This window comes from Pseudopipra pipra, chromosome 9 (genome assembly GCF_036250125.1).
Source record: "Pseudopipra pipra isolate bDixPip1 chromosome 9, bDixPip1.hap1, whole genome shotgun sequence".
Lineage (NCBI taxonomy): Eukaryota > Metazoa > Chordata > Aves > Passeriformes > Pipridae > Pseudopipra > Pseudopipra pipra.
In genome coordinates this window covers 20,185,878-20,203,837 of record NC_087557.1, presented here as the reverse complement: position 1 = coordinate 20,203,837, position 17,960 = coordinate 20,185,878, and the positions used below count along the sequence as shown (strand labels likewise).

Genomic DNA, 17,960 nt, shown 5'->3' with positions numbered 1-17,960 from the left:
CACAACTTCCTTTATCCTGATTTTGGGGGAAAACAGATTTTATTTGATTTTTTTAAAATAAAATTTGTATATGTTATGCATAAAGTAGTGCAAGAGGGCTAGAGATGCTTGAGGCCTGTGAGTCAGGGGTACCAGGTATCCTCACCCCATGGGGATGAGATGAGGAGCATAAATTCCACAGGACTGGGCTTGGAGGGAAAGGAGAAGACAGTCCCTTGATAGCAAACCTAGTCATCAGGTTACAGCAAGCATGAAACAAATATCTGCATAATCCTAGGGGGAAAAGAAGACACTTAAACCCCCCTGAAATATCACAGTTTATATACCTAGAAGCTAAGGAGGTCTTGAAAATAATTCCTGATTTGACAATATTGTGCTTACTGGGGGGAGGACTGAGATGTTTTTGTGTGTGATGAAAATCTTGGGATCCCTGACTCCAACACAGAGTACACTCTGCCCGCGGCGTGACGCGGTGTGCCCAAAGGACGTGTAGTATGTTGACTGGATAAAATAATATTGTAGTTCTCCTGAGTGATTATAGTGCAGAAATATGTGTGTGCATGAAGTGCAAGCCCCTGAGTTTCATGTACGGGATGCTTAGGCCACCCTGCATATCCTGACTTGTGAGTTGAGGGGCTGGACAGGCTGGAAAAAAAGAGGAGCAGAGGGGAGAGGAATCATATTAGTAGAAACCACTTCTACGTAAATATTTATCGGTAAGGAAACTGAGTGAATTACAGCCCTGGGAGCTTTGCACTTGCCATGCCAACTTCTTTCGGAGGGTCTTGCAGAAAGTTTTGGCTCTCCCAAAGTTCTTCCGTGCTGAGTCTCTGCCGTGGTTGTTGCGATAGGCAGTGTCACCGCTGGGATTTTATAGATATGATCCCTGTTTGGAAATAACTTTCGAGTGTCCTCGTGGTATTTCCTTCAGATAAGCTGCAACATTTGCTTTACACTTCAGTGTGAGGTGGTAAATCCTATTGCTCGTTTATGACAAAGGGGAAGTAGACAAATATTGGGGAAAATTATTTATTTACTCTGCAATTTATTATGGCCACAGTGAAGGAAGGATTATGGATTAATGGCTAACTGAAGGGAGGCTGGGACTGGGGCATTTCAGGTCACTTCCCGTTCCATCACCAACCTTGGGGAGACTATGGACTTGCACCCCTTTTGTCTGCCTTAGTTTCCTCCTCTGCATGTCGAAGTGGGATGATGCATTTAAAGTGCTTTGATATCCACAGCTAAAACTGCTATTTACACTCCACGACACACAGGTTTTTATTATTTAGATTTATATATAGCATGGTGCTGGTAAATACTGGTCTGTATTGTGTTTCCCAAGCAGCCCTCCATGGAGCGCACAAGTTGTTCATAGAAACCAATGGTCTTGGCTTAGCCTGCCTGTAGGGTCGTAAAAATGTAGGATGGGGAGAAAAGAACCAAACCCAGGGGTGGAGGTATTTCAGGGAGCTTGAAAGGATCCTCTCCCTGTTATGACAGTCGGGCAATAGACGTTATAAAAGTTCAATATTGTGATTAGGGATATCCCATCTTATCAGCACGCTGGTGGCAAACAGTAGCCTTGATAGCGAACTCTTATTTATTTCTGCCTTCATTGTCAATAGGCAGCAATCGCACTAATTTTCCTTTGGACCACGTTTGCCACAGAACCTTAGCACGAGGCCCTGGCTTGGCTTTTTGGGGTTAGATTTGTGGATTTGTGTGAGCAGTAATGCGCTTGTGCGAAGCGCACCACTTCGTGTTTTTGGCCGTTGTTTGCTGATTGCACGCATCGCATTGTGCTCTTAATGCTGTAGCGTGTGCCGGCGTATTCCTGCTAAACCTCAGCGGGGAGGGGGACAAAATGATTTTTGGGAGGTAGCACAGCACGGTCGCCATCCATGTCGCTTCACAGAGGTGTACCAAAAGCCTTGCGTACAGGCTACCTCTTTTTTCCCCCCCCTTTTTTAATTTTTTTCCCCCCTCCGATGTATCCCAGCAGTCTTTGTTACACCTGAACATTGGCCAAGTAGACAGCCATTGGTTCCCGCAGACCCGCAGTAATGGCAGCTTGTGCCGGGTGCGCAACAGGAAAATTACAAAAGAAAAAAAATATTAAGGGTCCTTTGTCTCCAACTCCATCAGACCTCGCTCCCTAAATGTATGGACTGCATATTTATAAGGAGGAAGTCACCAGTGCAAATATTAGGTAGGCTGGTCAACTTACATATAGCGGATTTGACAAGCATCTGCTATAGTACAGAAGATTTGTAAACACTAAACAATGTTTTTACCTCCTTAAAAGTTTTGAGAAGTTGCCAGTATTGGCAGGAGGCACAGACTCCGAAACGTGCTTGAAGATACGTGCCAAAACCATTGTGACCTTTTCACCCATAGTGCTCGCTTCTCTTTTTCTTGTTGGTTTCCCCCCCCCCCCCCCCACTTTTCGTCTTCTTTTTTGGGCGAGGAGTATTCTTTTCCAAGATGCCCTTATTCAAGATGACTTCGGCAGCAAGATGTCCCTTTCCTTCTAAACATGTAGGATAATTATTGCTTTGAATCCATGCTTTTTCTTCAGTAGGCACCATCATCTGTAAGGGAACACATGTGCACAGATTTAAATAGTGCTTCTTACAAAGCTACTGAAATCAATTATTCTCTTTAAGAACTGGCTAGAAAGAGAAAACAAAAATATGCAAATAGGCAAACTACATGTCATTTTCATTAAAAGGAAAAAAAGAGAAATTTATTAAAAAAAAAAAAAGGAAGATCGGTGTTTTGTGAATTAGAGGTTGACCAAAAAATGTATTGAAATCTAGAGTATTACTCTCACATTGCAGTTTCTAATCTGCTTAACTAGAAGCAGGCAGCATTTTCATACCCTGAACTTGGATTCGCTTTTTAGTTTTCACTTATTCTGTGCTTGTATCAAATGACAAGTTGGAAACCATTGTGGCAAACCGTTTTCTTTGTGGGAGTCGAACAGTAAAGCTAATTTATGACCGGTCCTTTACCAGATGATCTGTATCAGAATCTACAATATACTAGGCACGTGGCAAGGTCACAATTTAAGTTGTTAAGGTCACAACCTTAGCCACCAGGCATTTGACCTTTTAGATAAAGTTAACCTTTGTTCATTAGTAGGCACTCAACCGAGAACTTTCTGGAGTTTTTTACTGCTTTGGAGTTCCTTCTGCTAATGTGATCAGATTGGAGAATAGATTCACAATAGAAGTAGTTAAATTTTGTGAGAGGTCACAGTTTTTAGAGCCTTCTCTAGTAGCCAAAGCTGGATGGCGGGCCAGGAGGCGATGCTGCAATGCCTGGTTTATTTTTTTGGCCGGCCATCGTTACGCGCTTTGGGCGAGAATTAAGCTCACGAGGTATTTGTGGCAGAGAAAATCTTTTAATCTTTCAGAAGGACATTCAAAAATCCCAAATTTAAGAAAAATCTGGGGCTAGGGCTTTATTTACACGAGCTCATTTTTCCGTTCATGTTTAGACTAGAAGCCAGCGAAGATGCAAGAACTCAGCCTTATTTCTGTGATTGAAAATTTATTTAACCTCTAAATATGCTCTGTAGCTAATTGGTGGGCAGTGGTATAGAGCACATGGCCTTGAACTCTAGGCAGACCCATTTTATGTTCCCATCAGCAGATTTAAAATATTTCTACTTGGACCACCACAAAGAGGCATTGATGGGGAATAATGCAAAGATGGGTTAAGGCAGAAAGCGCCTGCAGATAGCCCATGAACCCGTGGAGATACTGGGGGGTCCAAAAGGTATCTGAGGCTTTGCGCTGTAATCTTTTAGTACAATTGGTATTGATTGTTGCTGCATTAATCCTGTTAATAGCCGCAGCCGGCCCGGCGTGTCGCAGGGATGGCAGAGGTGTCCTGACAATACCGTACGTCACCGAAAGAGCTGTCGCAGCGCCTTGAACTCCCGATCGCTCCTCTGCAAAAGTGGAGTGTTCCATGGTGGAAACTATTACTGGCTCATACAGAAACACACACCATATTGTTTACTTAATTATGCTGTAGTGAAGGCTCATTTTTAATTATTTAGCTGACTTTCTTGTTTTGCTCTGATACCACATTTATTATTTAATTTAAAATCAAAAGGGCTTGCGCTACTGTTAGTTTTTGATACGTTTTACTTTTGTTTTGGCTATGTTATTGTCATTCCATCGTATGGGTAATCCAGATAGCCGTGATATGCAGATTGGCCAGATGGTCATGTTAACAGATTGAGAACCTACTTCCCACTGCTAAAGAGCAGGTGTAAGATCAGTGGGCTTTTTTTTTTTCCCCTCTCCTTTCCTCCCAAGTTTCAACCAAAATGCTCTTTAGACAGCTCATAATGGTAGTTAAAAAGGGGCACATTTCAGATGGTGTTTATTCTGTGGAGATAATACGTAATGTACATGTCATTTTTACGCGTATCTGAAGAGTTTTAAAGCATCCGTGACATTCCCTCCATCTATAATGCTTTGGAAAACCTACTTCCAGCCTGTGGCTGTTCTGGTGTATATCCAAAATAGTCCTTAAAGTTTTGTTCTACAGACAGAGTGCAGTTACTCTTACCAAAAGACCATTCAGCCAGCTTTGCAGAAGGTATCTCACACATGTTCCCTGCACAGGGCTCCTTGAGCACGCCCAGGGCAACCTGAGCAGATCAATGTTCAGCGGAGATTTTAATGTTTGGGGAGTCAGAGTTGTTTTTCTACTCCATTATTTTTTGCCACAGTGAGACATCTGTAGTTTTAAAGAAAAAAAAAAAAGTAAAACTAAGACATCTTGCAGTATTTCTGCCCTCAAGGAGTAACAGGAGAAGGCAGATTTTGTGTTGCTTTAGCGTTATAAACAGTACCCCTAAAAAGTCGGTGGTGGGAGCCTGGGTCTCTATCTCAGTTGGGAGAGGTAAGGAGAGGACAGTTACAGCAGATCAACATCCCAAATTTCATTCACCCACCTATCACGGACAAGCGAGACACAGCGACCTACACACCCCGCATGGCACGGAGAGATACCTCCATGTATGGATGCCCTCCTCTTTGGGGAGTGGGACCGGCTGCTTGCTGCAGCCACAAGCAGGGTGGTAGCTGACAGAAGAAGGATTTAGGTGGGACAACTGCTCTCCCTGTGCAGTTGTAACTGAGCCGATGAGTATCCGTGATAATTCAGATACTAACTGGTGCGGCACTTGGGACAGTCTGCTCTATCATGAACCCCTGGCAGGAGTTCAGTCATGTGGTTTAGCTTTTCCCTTTCTCCAACAACAACAACAGCAACAACAAATAAACACGGGATAAAGGCATATTTTGTATGCTCAGGATGTTTTCCAGGTGATGGGTTTGGCCGGTATAAGGGTGTGTTATTTCCATACCTCCCTGTTTCGAGGTGCAGAAGCAGGAGAAGCCTGTGAGTGGTAAGAAAGTCGCCCAACACTGCTGGCTTTTCTACAAGTGACTGCACTTTTATATTTCCCTTCTTTTCCACCCAATGATGAATAGCATTAATTTAGATCTATTTAAGGCGAGTGTGGGAGAAACCACAATCTTTGTTGTGGTCACTGCTGTACACAGCGGGGCTGAATGTTTCTCTTGGTTGAGGCCTCAAAGCTGAATCTGGAGAACCCAAAACATCGTGTCAGCTTTTCAAACCCTTCAAAGAGACAGTGGAATCCTAATTGTTCATAAAACCCAGTATTTATTATTGCAATTATGTATTTTCTCCCCATTCGGATGTAAAGGAAAGGGCATCCCTCGCTTTCCGTGCCTTGAGCTTCTTCACAGCTCCTCCTCCTCCTCCCCCTGATGCTTCTGGCTCAGGCACTGGCGAGGTTTTTACAACCAGCAAACAAACCCCATCCTGCTGCTCCAAAAACCCTCAACCCCTCCCCAAAAGCCTGTGCTTTGCAACACATGTCCCAGAGTGGGACCCTCTGGGTGTTGGGGACTGTCCCCAGCGGAATGGCTTTGGGGCATCCTCATTGGGAGCCATGGATCTGGCTCTGCCCAGCTCCCTTCCGCACAGACAAGGGCTGGAGCTGATGATTAAATTACAGGCTGTAAATTCAGGGGAAATTATTTTAGCCTCCTAACAGCAGCTGACCTGGAGGTTTCCTTATGCCAGTGAGGGCTTTTGGTAGATAAGGGTTGTCGGCGGACTAAAAATCATTTTAATCATTTTGGTTTTCCCATTCATGTGGTACAACCACATCTCTAGTGTTGTTAATTATTGCTGATATTATGGGAACCACCAAAAACCCTGGCTGGGATCAGCACATGGGTGGGTCATGGTGCCTCAGACATGTGGGGCAGTTTTATCCTAGCAAGGCATTGCAGTGTTTTATCCCCAGTTGCAAGGCCAGTGCCTGGGCAATCCCCTCATCACAGTGTAATTAATTTTAAAGAGAAAGCAGTGTTATTTATATATATTTTTTAAATGTTTCTAGCTACCATCATCCCATGTCCCCACCCCAGGGGTGGCTGTGGCACCTGAGCTCAGCCTGATGTGTAGCACCATCATGGCTCGGCACACAGGAGGAGGATGTGGCCCTGTAGAGTGTGGATTTGGGCTGAATTTGAGCCGCTGCCTGTAAAATACACGAGGGCCTCCATTTTGTGTGCCAGGCTCTCATGTGTGAGTCAAAATGGAGAGCGGCGCGGTTGAGTTTGGCCTAGAGCGAAGCGGGTAGGCTTGTGTTGCCCACGGTCCCTGTGCCACTGCAGTGCACCCAGACCCACAGTGAGGCCCAGGAGGGGTGTCCTGAGCTTATACATCCAACAGCTCCTCCTAAGTGGGTCTCGGTCTCTTCTCCAGGTCTTTAATATCCACCTTGCCAGTCCGAGTGCTCTCCCGGTGTCATGGCCCAGCCGGCACGTTGGCTCTGGGGCCGGCATGAAGGGCTCCGGGGAGCTGTTCCTCCTTCCCGCGGGCTTTGGTGCACATCAGTGCCATTAGATCAGCAAGATAAAATCAAGATGGGTTTAATGACATGCTCTTCTGAAAGTTTCCTGGATTTCATTGTTCGTAACTTGGACCTGAGTCGGGTTATTTACACATGAGGATTAAAAAGCTGCAAACAACTGTGTGATTTTTAGGGGCTGAAAGCAATTAGCATATGTGGGTAGGAGGATACACAGCATGTCTGCGTTCCTTTAAAATATAAATCACAGTTATTTAATTATGCTTGGAGAGGGCAGATTTAAGGATATACTGCAAAATGCATTACCTATTATACCAACATGATAATCTTATTAACCTTGCTTTCTACTTTTTAATTTTATTGTGCACCCTGTACAACTCTTATGATATCAAAAATAATTACTTGGAGAATACATGATGTCAGAGGTCTGATATGACATTTATCTTCACAAGTGAGGAGAAGGCTCTCTCGTGCATTGCATTGCAGCATGGGAGGCATCCAGCAGGTCCACACCAGGGGAAGGAAGTGGGGATGGGTGTCGTCAGATGCTCTTTAATGCATAGAAGTGTGTGTTTGCGGATTCGCGTTGTATCTGAGGGATGGCTTCATGAAACTTGATGCAATTCAGCATCCTCAGACCTCCCAAAATATATTTTCTTACATGTGCCATACAACTCCTGTAGGTGAGCCAGTATTTCAGGGTGGCTCCATGCATCCAGCCCCCAATTCCAGTTGGATCTCCTGTTAAACCCTGCGTTCTCCGTCCCATCCCTCACTCTTTTTTTTTAATCCATCTCTCCTAATGTTTGAGATGTGTTGATATTTCCCCCTTTATTTTGGGAGGGAATGGGTGAGGGTGAGGGGAAACAAACGCCATAATAATATCCTTTTCCAGAAGAATATAGTTTAATTTTGTGTGTGCGTGCAGCAGCTGCCATTGGCAAGCTGTCGTCTTTGTTGCCATGGGCTTTTTTTTTTGGCATGCGTGCCAGAACATGATTGGATGTTTCAGCATGTTCATGTTTTGGGGTGAGATATATCTGTAGTGAAGCACAAAATTATCATGGGGTTGGTGGGTGTCCAGAGTAGGGTTATTTCCCTAGGTAAGCCCGCTGTGCTGGAGAGGGTCATGTGAATGTGGTACCTGGTGGTTGTTTGGTCGATGAGGGAAAACTCGCTGGTGCCCTGGATTTTTTGATGAGGTGGTTTAAAGCATCACAGAAGGGTGTATCACTACGGTCTCCTCCAGTAGGACACTCTTGGGATGCAGTGGGAAGGCCTTGGTGTTACCTGGGGGGACTGATTGGTGGGTTTCTCCTGCCCATCTCACTTACCTGGTGCATGGGAAGGTTGTGTCCATCCCTGGCTCTCACTGACACTGTGGGGAGCTGAATGTTGGGACCAGAGAGTTTGTGCTGCCTGAGCCCTGGTGATACAGAGGTGCCTACAGGAATGGAACACACCATCCACAGGCGTTAAACCAGCGCAGCATCACCCGTGAGAGCTGCAGGTGACAGCGCGTCCTCTGGACCTGCCACCATGGCTCTGATCCCTAGTCACAGAGGTGTAGCCCATGTTGTTCCTCCTCCTTGTTTTCATCCATTTATCACATCCATAAGATGCCCATAACATCAATATCTAAACAAAGTCTAAACCTGCTCTGTGCCATCCTTTCCTGCTCATCCCAGCTTCTGTTATACCATGTTCAGTACGATTGGATTCAGTGATCTTAAAGGTCTTTTCCAACCTAAATGATTCCATGATTCTAAGCAGCACATGATGGGAGAGGAGTGCTCTGGGACCCCCCCATGTGGGATCATTTCTAGGTACAAAATGCACTAACAAACTCATGAGGAATATTTCGTAGCGAGGCATCTTCATACACCTCAGATTAGTCCTAAACCAGAGCCTCTAGCAAGGGGAAAGTTTCTGGGGCAAGTGCAGGCTCTGTGCACCGTCTGCCAAAGGCTTCTGGAGAAACAAGAGATGAAGAACTAAATGCGAAGTGTTGGGACAGCCTCATTCATGTTGTGTTTTTCCACATCTGCCAATTTAGTCTGGTGTGTGAGGGACAGATAATGAGCTTTGTAATAAACATGGCACCTGGTTAAATCACCATTTTGGTCTTTAAAATACCCCGTAATGCACTGAAAGAACAGGGCAGGGATGCACCTCTGTAAAGGTATCAAAAGGCAGGTTAGATAGCTACTATGTTTATTTTCAAGATGAACACTTAGGGGAGATTTTAAAGGAGAAATACATTGTTAATTGGATTTCATCCTAGGGTTATTGGCTTGAAATTTGTTGATCTTTTTACCTAATAAGGTTTTAATTTGATATGGAAAAAAATGACCAAATCCCTGAGTGATGCTGGAAACGTAGGGTAAAATTTAAATTTAATTCAGGTTGGGTGGTTGGTTTTTCTTTTAAAATTTTTGGGAGTTGTGGTTTTTTTGTTTTGTTTTGTTTTGTGGTGTTTTTTTTAATTTGTTTGTTTTTTGTTTTGTTTGTTTTTTGTTTTGGTTTTGTTTTTTTGTTTTTTTATTTTGGTTTGGTTTTGTTTGGTTTGGTTTTTTGGTTGTGGTTTTTTTTTTTTTTTATAAGGCAAAGTAGTTTCAAGTAAATCAGAAGAATGAATTCTTTGTATCAGGATGCTTTTCTAAAGCACAGCTATTGTTGGGATGCTTTTAGGGAGGATAGCCACTGCAATGCTTTTATTGTGTGATGATGAGGACTTTTCCTGATGCCACAGGGACTTCATTAAAATAGCCAACAAATCTACTTATGTTTGGTTTTGTGTTAAAAAGTAAAAATTAGTTGTCACTTAGCTGAAAAGTAAATCCCACATAATTTTGTTTAAAAGCTTGTCTGGTTGGGGGAGCATCAGCCTCAGTAGCAGCTGAACCCTTGCAAGCAGAAGTTCGGTATTGCTGGAAAAGCTGGGAAAAACACTTGACAGTCAGTTAAGAGGGGGATTTTTGTGGTCAAGACCTTCTTTTTTCCTTAGAGAAGGACATCACCTTCAATAGCTCTCATTTAGGTTGTTCCCAGGTAGATGCAGTTACGAACACCCAGCCATGGAGCTCGGTGTTGTTTGGGAATGCACGCTTTCATCTTGGAAGTGCATCTTGAAGTTGTCTGTTCTTTCTAATGTGGACACATGAGTGTGATTTATAGGCAAAATAATGTGCTGTATGCCCACTTTAAACATGGACATTGTTTCCTTTTTGGTAAAAAACTGGAGGTAAAAATCGTGATGGGAACTGAGAGTGGACCGATTGTTTTTTACATGCATGGTCTTATACTCTTCCCTAAAAGAGTGAGGTTTGTCTCACAGTGAGCAGCCCTAGGGTGTGAAGTTGTGTGTCCATGGGATGAGGATGGTACAAGTAGGGTCCCCATCCTGTCCTGGAGCTTGGTTACCTGCTTGGTCCTGTACGATGCAGAGTGAAGGATGCTGTGGGCATTGCGTCGACAAAAACAAATATAGAGAGTTTTAACTCCTGAATGTCCTGTTGAAAGGGTAGGTTTCCATGAGATGGATTGCTAAGAAAGTGTTGCTTTTCTCCCCGTTCCTGGCTGGATTTCTCCCCGCTTTTGCCTTCTGGAAGCAACTTTGTTTGCCCAGGGCCTGGGGCTGAGTTATCCTTGGCTGCATGATGCCTTCATCTTGATTTTGTGCCGGTCCATCCCGGCTCACAGTTCCGGCAGTGCCACCATCGGCACAGGGGTGGGCAAAGGAAAGGCATGAGTGCCCGCAATGCAAAGTAAGGACACACAGGGCATTTGGAAGGAGTGAAACGAGTCAGAGTTTGAAAAGAAAATGGGATGTTTCTGTCCACACAGTTCCAAAATACAGGGTAGCGATACCTTGGAGGTGATAAATGGACCTTGGAAGCCTCAAAAAACTTTCTCTGGTTGCAGAAGCGGTATTTAATATTAATAATATTTCCTCATTAAAAAAGATGAAGGCTTTCTCAGACAGTCTTTCTCATGTACATCATTTTTTTGAACAAGCTTTGCCTACCTTAGCAACTTCTCCAGGGAACTTTCCAGCTCGTGCTGGGGCCGCTGGCGCGGCTTGAGGACGGGTCAGTGGCCGTGGAGGCTTTTAACATTTTAATTGCCTTCCTACACTGATTGCAGCTATGACCTGTTTGCTTGGCTTATATCTCTTTTTCATATTTTAAAAAAAAGGGAGAAAAAAAAAGAAAACAAAGGAAGTACAGTGCTGTGCACAGAACAGTTATTAAAAACAGTTGGGAAGCATATAAAAGGTACTGTTTGTGTGAGAAACGGGACAGCTGTGATGGTCTATTGGGAAAGTGTGTACAGATGGTGGTAGGGAGGGGAATGATGACTACATGGCTGATAAATGAAATACAAAAAGCATTAAATTGGTGATCTTTTTAAAGAGTACACTTTTGGTGAGCATTTTTGGTGCATCATTAGGGCTCTTTGTCTGCCTCTTATTTCGCCAGGAAGTGCGACTGTCGCCGCACATTTGTGCCTCTGATTTTGTTTACAAATAAGGAGCTTGTTTAATAAATCACATACCATGGAATTATTAAAGAAGATAATTAAGCACACGGGTTTTTCCTACATTGAGAATAGGCACGGGATCATCCTAAAGACCCAACGAAACCACAAATGCAGTTGGGCTCGAATTAGTTATGGTAACACGTAGGATTTCCTGGAACCTAAACTGCTTTCTTTGTTTTGCAAGAAGTGGGACTGGCAGTGTGAGCCGGGTTCAGGAACCGAGGTTTTGACATTTTGAAACCATGGGAGACAAAGCACTCGACATTTTGCCTTTATTTTATATCATCTTACAGTCCCAAACGTGGTGGCACCCAGTGATGGATGCCTAACCGTGGAATCTGGGAGTTGCTGGGGCTCCCAGGGGATGCAGGGACTGCTCTTTTGGAGGAGGCAATGAAGGGAAGAGGGATGGAGAAAGATGGAGATAACATTTTTCCCTGCAGTTCATAGGAGAGGGATCCTTATCTTCTAATCCTCAGCAAAGCTTTATCACAACCCTTATCAGGGGTCTCAACTATCGAGAGATGATGGAAATTAAGACAATATCTTCATATTTCTGCACACTACTCTAGAGATGGTCACTCAAATACTGCAAACTCCAGCACATAAAGTTTTTAAACTAATGTGCAAAATAATCCCCTTCCTCCTGGTATTTCATACAGTTTCCAGCTGAAATAATTCCCGGTTTCCCTTTGCCTTCCCTCTCACCCACCCGTTGCTTCGTGTTCCTGCTTATTGTTTCTGGGTGCCATCGACAGATGAAAGCATTTTCCTTAATAATAAATAGCCTTTGGTAATGCCGTGCTTTTCCATGCACCAGCCCCGTGTCCGGCCACCCCATGAACCCTGGCCATGTCATTGTCCCTCCCTCAGGGGACACAGACCACTGGCAACCTCAGATCCATGTCTCGGATGTGGCTTCAAGTGCTGCAAAAAAGGGAGTTCATAAGAAGAACCTGTTCAGAGGGAATTTTTCCGAAGCCCTGTTGGTGCAGGTTTATCGATGCTCTGAATTTTGTTGATTTACAAACCTTCCAAAACTTTTAACACACCACTTTGGGGATTATTTCTTCTCCTGACACAATATCACAAACTCCTCTTGTTACCAGACTTGATGAACGGCATGTTTCACTGTACCTTGTTTTGAGCCAAGTAAATTTTCTTCTGCATTTTCTTGGAATGTAGAAAAAAAGGAAGATTTTAAAAAGGTTTAATGTGAAGAAAATGTATGACAACTTGATAGATTGCTTGGGACTTCAGTGCAGTAATTGTATAAAGTAGGTTGCAATTTTTTTTACAGATGCAATGTATTAAAAAGAACAATAGACAAAGAGACATAAAGCACGAGGATGGAGAGACCATCTTGGCCAGTCTCTAAAACTTTGTTCCAAATTTCAATTATTAAATATCACAAAAACATGTTTATTGTAGTGACACTGTACGTTTTCTTGGCTGATTGGATCTTGAGTCATTAGAGGGGTTTTTTGTACACCTTGAAGTAAATATGCTTCACCTCTTACCAAGAAAACAGTCCGTTGCATTTGCAGGTCACAGTGGAGGGATGATTTAGAAATATCTGGGCATGTATGGATTTAAAGATAATTTGCTCTAATAATGTATTATTTTTTATCGGTGTGAGTGTGTGCTTTCCTATGGCTTCACTAAGCAGGCAATCCAAGAGGTTTCCTAAGAGCTGCACTGGTGGGTACCCAGAGGCAGCAGAAACAAGCAGCTCTTTGAGATGCTGCTGTGGTGCCGCTTGGTGATACTGGTCAAACTTTGATCCTGGCCTCGCAACCTTGTCAGCTGGAGACGAAACGAGGATACGTTTTAGGAATGTGGAGGTTTTCCTCTTTCTCTTCTGCAGTTCGAAGTGTGCGTTCCACAAAGTTCGAAGTGTGCATTGCACAGCTTAACTCACTGATGGAAAGCCAGATTTCACTGCTAGTTTGCACAGAAGTCATTTAACCTACCACCCCTGAGAGCAGAATTAGGCTGCGAGCTGCTAGGACTGGGTGCATGGATCTCCTCTGTTCAGAGCCTTATCGGAGCAGCCGGGGTGCAGAGTCCACCCCCAGTTATTCAGCCGCTATTTCGGTCTCTCCTTCAGGATGTTCTGCCAACCATGAGAGGAGGGGGCAGAAAAAAATATCTGGGGTCCCTGGATACTTCCTCGGGCTTTGAAAGAAAAGGTTAATTCTTCCTGAAGCAGTGATTTGTGTCTTTGATTAGTTACTAATTTTGCACTCAGAAAAATAATTCTCTTATGATCGCAGTTGATGAGAAAGCCCTGCCACGTCGTATGGCTGTGATTTACAACTTGTGTTTCCAAACTTTTCTTTTTTTTCTTTTGCCCTTTTTTTTTTTTTTAATTTTGGGGGTCTTGGTCTTGCCCAGAACAGAGCATCTCAGCTTTATTTGAGACCGGGTAGTGCCCAGTCCCAGAGAAAGAGCCCTGTCTCCGGCAGGGGCTGGGCAGGGTGATGCTTCTCCCATCAGCAGACTACAGGAAGGCAAATATTAAGAGTACAAAGCTATTAAGCAGTCAGGTTTTTATTATGCTTTAGTGTTTTGTTTAAGTCTGTTCTTAATTGGTTGATTAATGTAAGCGAAGTCCTTTTCTCCCCCACCATCTCTACAGATGGCAAATGGTAGGTCCCAACTGTCATTGTGCGCAAAAAAGGTTATGGTTCAAAGTCAGACATCCAGAGATACCACGATAATCAATCATAGGAACTTGTCTCGCTGTGCCCAGCCAGGCAAAAGTTAGGCTTGGTAGGAACATTCCCTCCAAACCCATCCGGAGGAATTTCTTTGCACTTTTTTTCGGGGGGGACAAGTTGCTGCAAACTTCTCGCGGCCGGATCTGGGGCGTTTCAATAAATCCCGGCAGAGCCGCGGCGCCAGCGCACGTGTCTGGGGCTTTTCTTCTCGGCATCTTTCTCCTTGGCAGGGTCTGTATGAAAGCAGGAGGTGCAGCCTGTGAACCTCACTGCTAAAAAATGAGCCCAGGAGAAATAGGAGCTCCATGTCTGCTTTAGAGAATTGCCTTCAAATAAGTACCTTTGAAACTTTTTTCTTTTTTTAATCTAAGAGGATGATTTATTAAGGCTAACTTCCTTCTCAGGATGAAGCATAGAATTATGTTTCTGGTATCGATCTCTAAAGAGGATTTGCATTTTACTCATACTATAAAAGTGCTTTTAATGGAGACATCGCGGTAATTGAATTTATACTGTGTGTAACTATCGAAGTATCTTTTTAATTATTTTACGTTATGTAATACAATAACTAAATCTAAAGCCTGTGAAAGCGGATGGCTGTACTCTGTCCTTAGGAGTAACATATATAGCTTTTAATATTCTAACAGTGGAATGCAGTTAAGGACATTCTTTATTTGAGGGAAAAAAAAAAAAGAGGAGAGAGAGAGAGCGGAGAAAGATTTCATTACATTCAGCACAGTATGAGACTAAGTCAAAGTAGTTTTGCTAATTAAATTCAATTGCCATCCATTAGACCAATGGAATGAGATGAATCTACCATATAGCTGACACAGCACAGGTATGCAATTTGGCTAAATGGCCATTCCGGAGCTGCAGCACGGCTTCCTCTGCTCGCTAGTTTTTCCAGGCTCACCGTTTCTGCACGGAGAGAAGCCGAGCAGCCCCCAACACCTCTTGGGGAGCACGGCCACGTGTTTGGATAGATAGGATCGTGGGCTGAGCACTCACTGCTGAACATTTCAACATGTACTGGAGCAAACTCATGAAGTCCGAAGGCGACGGGGAGATGGGTGGAGGATTTTTTTCTGGGTTCATTCGTGGATATTTTCCTTTTCTCTGCCTGTGACGGGCTCCTCGTATTGCATCCAGCCCTCCAGCAGCTGCTGAGAGAGCAAGTCTGAGCTACCAAAACGAAACACAGTGAGCAGGGTACATGTGCCGGCGTTTTGGCATATTGTACTACTTGGGGAGATCTTGTATGTCAGACGGAGAAGTCTCCTACCCCAGTGAAATGACAAGAATACCTCTCAAGCATTGGCGGAGGCAAAATTTTGACAGCCAGCAAGGCTGCAATGCTGCTGAGCGCACAGATTTACACTTCCTGCCAAGATTAAAACGGGCTAAACCCAAAAAGGGTATTAAGGATTGTCACTTTAGGAAGAAATAACGCCTTAGTGTAATGTGTGGAGGCGATTGGCCTTCCAATAATTTTATTTCCTGAGATCTCACAAGCTTATGTGTAATGGTTGGTGTGGTCGGGTTGGGACTGACAGGACAGGAAAATAAAAAAATAAACTTGTAAGACAACCAGGATGAAAAATTTTCCACCTCCCTTGCTGTGATGCTGGCACTAAAGTTCCAGCTTTGCCTCTCACTGGAGCAAATCTCAGCAAAGTCTGGGGAGTTCAGTGTGAATGAAGGCTCTGAACTTCTCTTTCTGCTTCTGATTAACTGCTGTGGCGTATTTTCCTTCAAGCTATATTTAGTGAAAGGAAAAAAATCGCCAAGTTGGGCTGAAAAAAGGCCCAGCAGAAAGCTGGTCATTTAAGCCTCTCTGCTGTACAGTATCCTTAAACTTCCTTCCGACGGTATCCTTAAACTTCCTTCCGAGCGCAACCGGTGATGCTTTTTATGATCAATCTTTCGGGTCGGGGTATTTGCTCAATAGAATCCAGACAAATAAATGTGAAGAAAAGCATCCTGCTTTAAAAGAAGGAAACAATTAAACCTCCTACTTTGTTATTTACAGTAACTACCTTTTTTTACCAATTGTTGGAGTTCGAATGGAAGTAGCAGTGTGAAGAGGGAAATGTGGGAACTTTCATTTGTCGAGACTTTGCATTTCTTCTGCTTTATAGCCATCAGAAAAGAGATTGTTGTGCATTCTATTAAATACTGCCAGTATGATTAATTTAAAGGGTTACATTTTATTGAACCCTGGTGTAGATGTTCTTTGTCAACTCACATTCACTGCTAGTTAGAGTGTGTGTCGCATTTATCAAAACTTTCTGGAGCCCCTCTCACCTCATTAGCATGTGAATCTCTATTGAGCAGTTAATGTCCGTTACAGCGAGAGTGCTCAATTCTTGTTTTCAATAAGCCAGTTGTAAAATGTCAGACTGTCACTTACAATATAAAAAAGCAAAAATGATGGTATTTGTAAAAATGTTATCACCTCATAAAAACAAATTGTAAAGACATGAAAGTGATCTTGGTATGCTTTGCTTTCAGAAGTGAGTTAGTACAGCTGCTTTAAATACCAGTTGTCTGGATTCCCACACTTTCCTACCAATGGAGAGGTTTACACAAGCATAATTTAAGTTACAATTACCCTAATTAACATCTCATTTGCATAAATTGTTGAAGTCAAAACAACAAAGAATTGCTTAAGAAGCTTAACCCTATTTGTCCAAAATAAAGAGATGAGTTTTCACTTTGCAATCAAAATTGGCAGGTTCATTATGTCGGAGCTGGAATACAAACTGAAGTTATACTATTAATTAATACTTTACATTTTTATGATCGGGCTGTGCTTCTCCTATTTACAAGGTGTGAGATTTCAAAACATCTCACTGTTGCTGTCAGAGGTGCAGAGCTGTCAGGTGAGGAGTCCCTGGAGTATTTCTGGAATTAGTAAACCCCAGCTTTGTCCCCCTCATCCCTCTCTTCTGCACACATAAGCCAACCTTGGCTGAGTCTGCTCTGTCTGGGATGGGGACTGGGGAGAAGAACTCAGCCAGGATGTGCTGAAAGCTTTCAGCCTGGGAAGGAGGGCTTGTGGAATGGTGTGAAGAGGCCAAGTGACAGTGGTGACAGTAGTGACGATGGGCCGAGAGACTCTCTGTTCCCCTGTGACAGAGCTGGCCAGTCCACCTGGGTTATTCAAGTGTTTCCAAACTTTCCAAGGCTTCTGCAAACTTTGGCCCTGAGCTTGGAATGCAGAAGTGCAGTGAAAGAGAACTGCAAAATAAAGTTTTGATAGTTTATTTAGTAAAAACACAACTAATCTTCCAATTATGGGTTTGGGGCGTTGGTTTAGAGGAGCTTCCAGTGCTCGTGGGTGAGTCCTGGTCCTGCACTCTGATCCATCTCTGTTGAACATCTGACTCCTGGTCAGTGCCTGCTGTGGGCAGAGGGGGTGGACGGGGCTTGGCTGAAGCTGATGAAGACAAGAGGTGTTTTACCCTTGGACAGTTGCTACTTTTCTATACCTATCAACTGTTTCCTGTAAAAAAAATACATTTTATGTGCCTCCGCTATTGTTATGGGCGGTCACTGCTGGGATGCTGAGGGGTTTAAGCAGGACGGGATGTGGGGAAGCTCGTTAGCCTGCAGGGACAGAGGGTGTCACAGGGTTCTGATCGGCTGTCAGGTGCCTGTGCTAATGAAAGCGTTTCCAGTTGCGGGGCCATATTTTCCTTTCCTATATTATCTTGTTGCAGCTTCATTGGCTAAGTCAGAATGAATGTGCATTAACC

The 17,960-nt window shown here is 43.7% G+C and overlaps 1 protein-coding gene across 19 annotated transcripts in view; it reads left to right on the top strand.

The window, feature by feature from the left end:
- Positions 1 to 17,960, top strand: part of NFIA (nuclear factor I A) — a 411,656-nt gene that overhangs the window by 166,109 nt on the left and 227,587 nt on the right. The gene's annotated exons all lie outside the window — the stretch shown is intronic.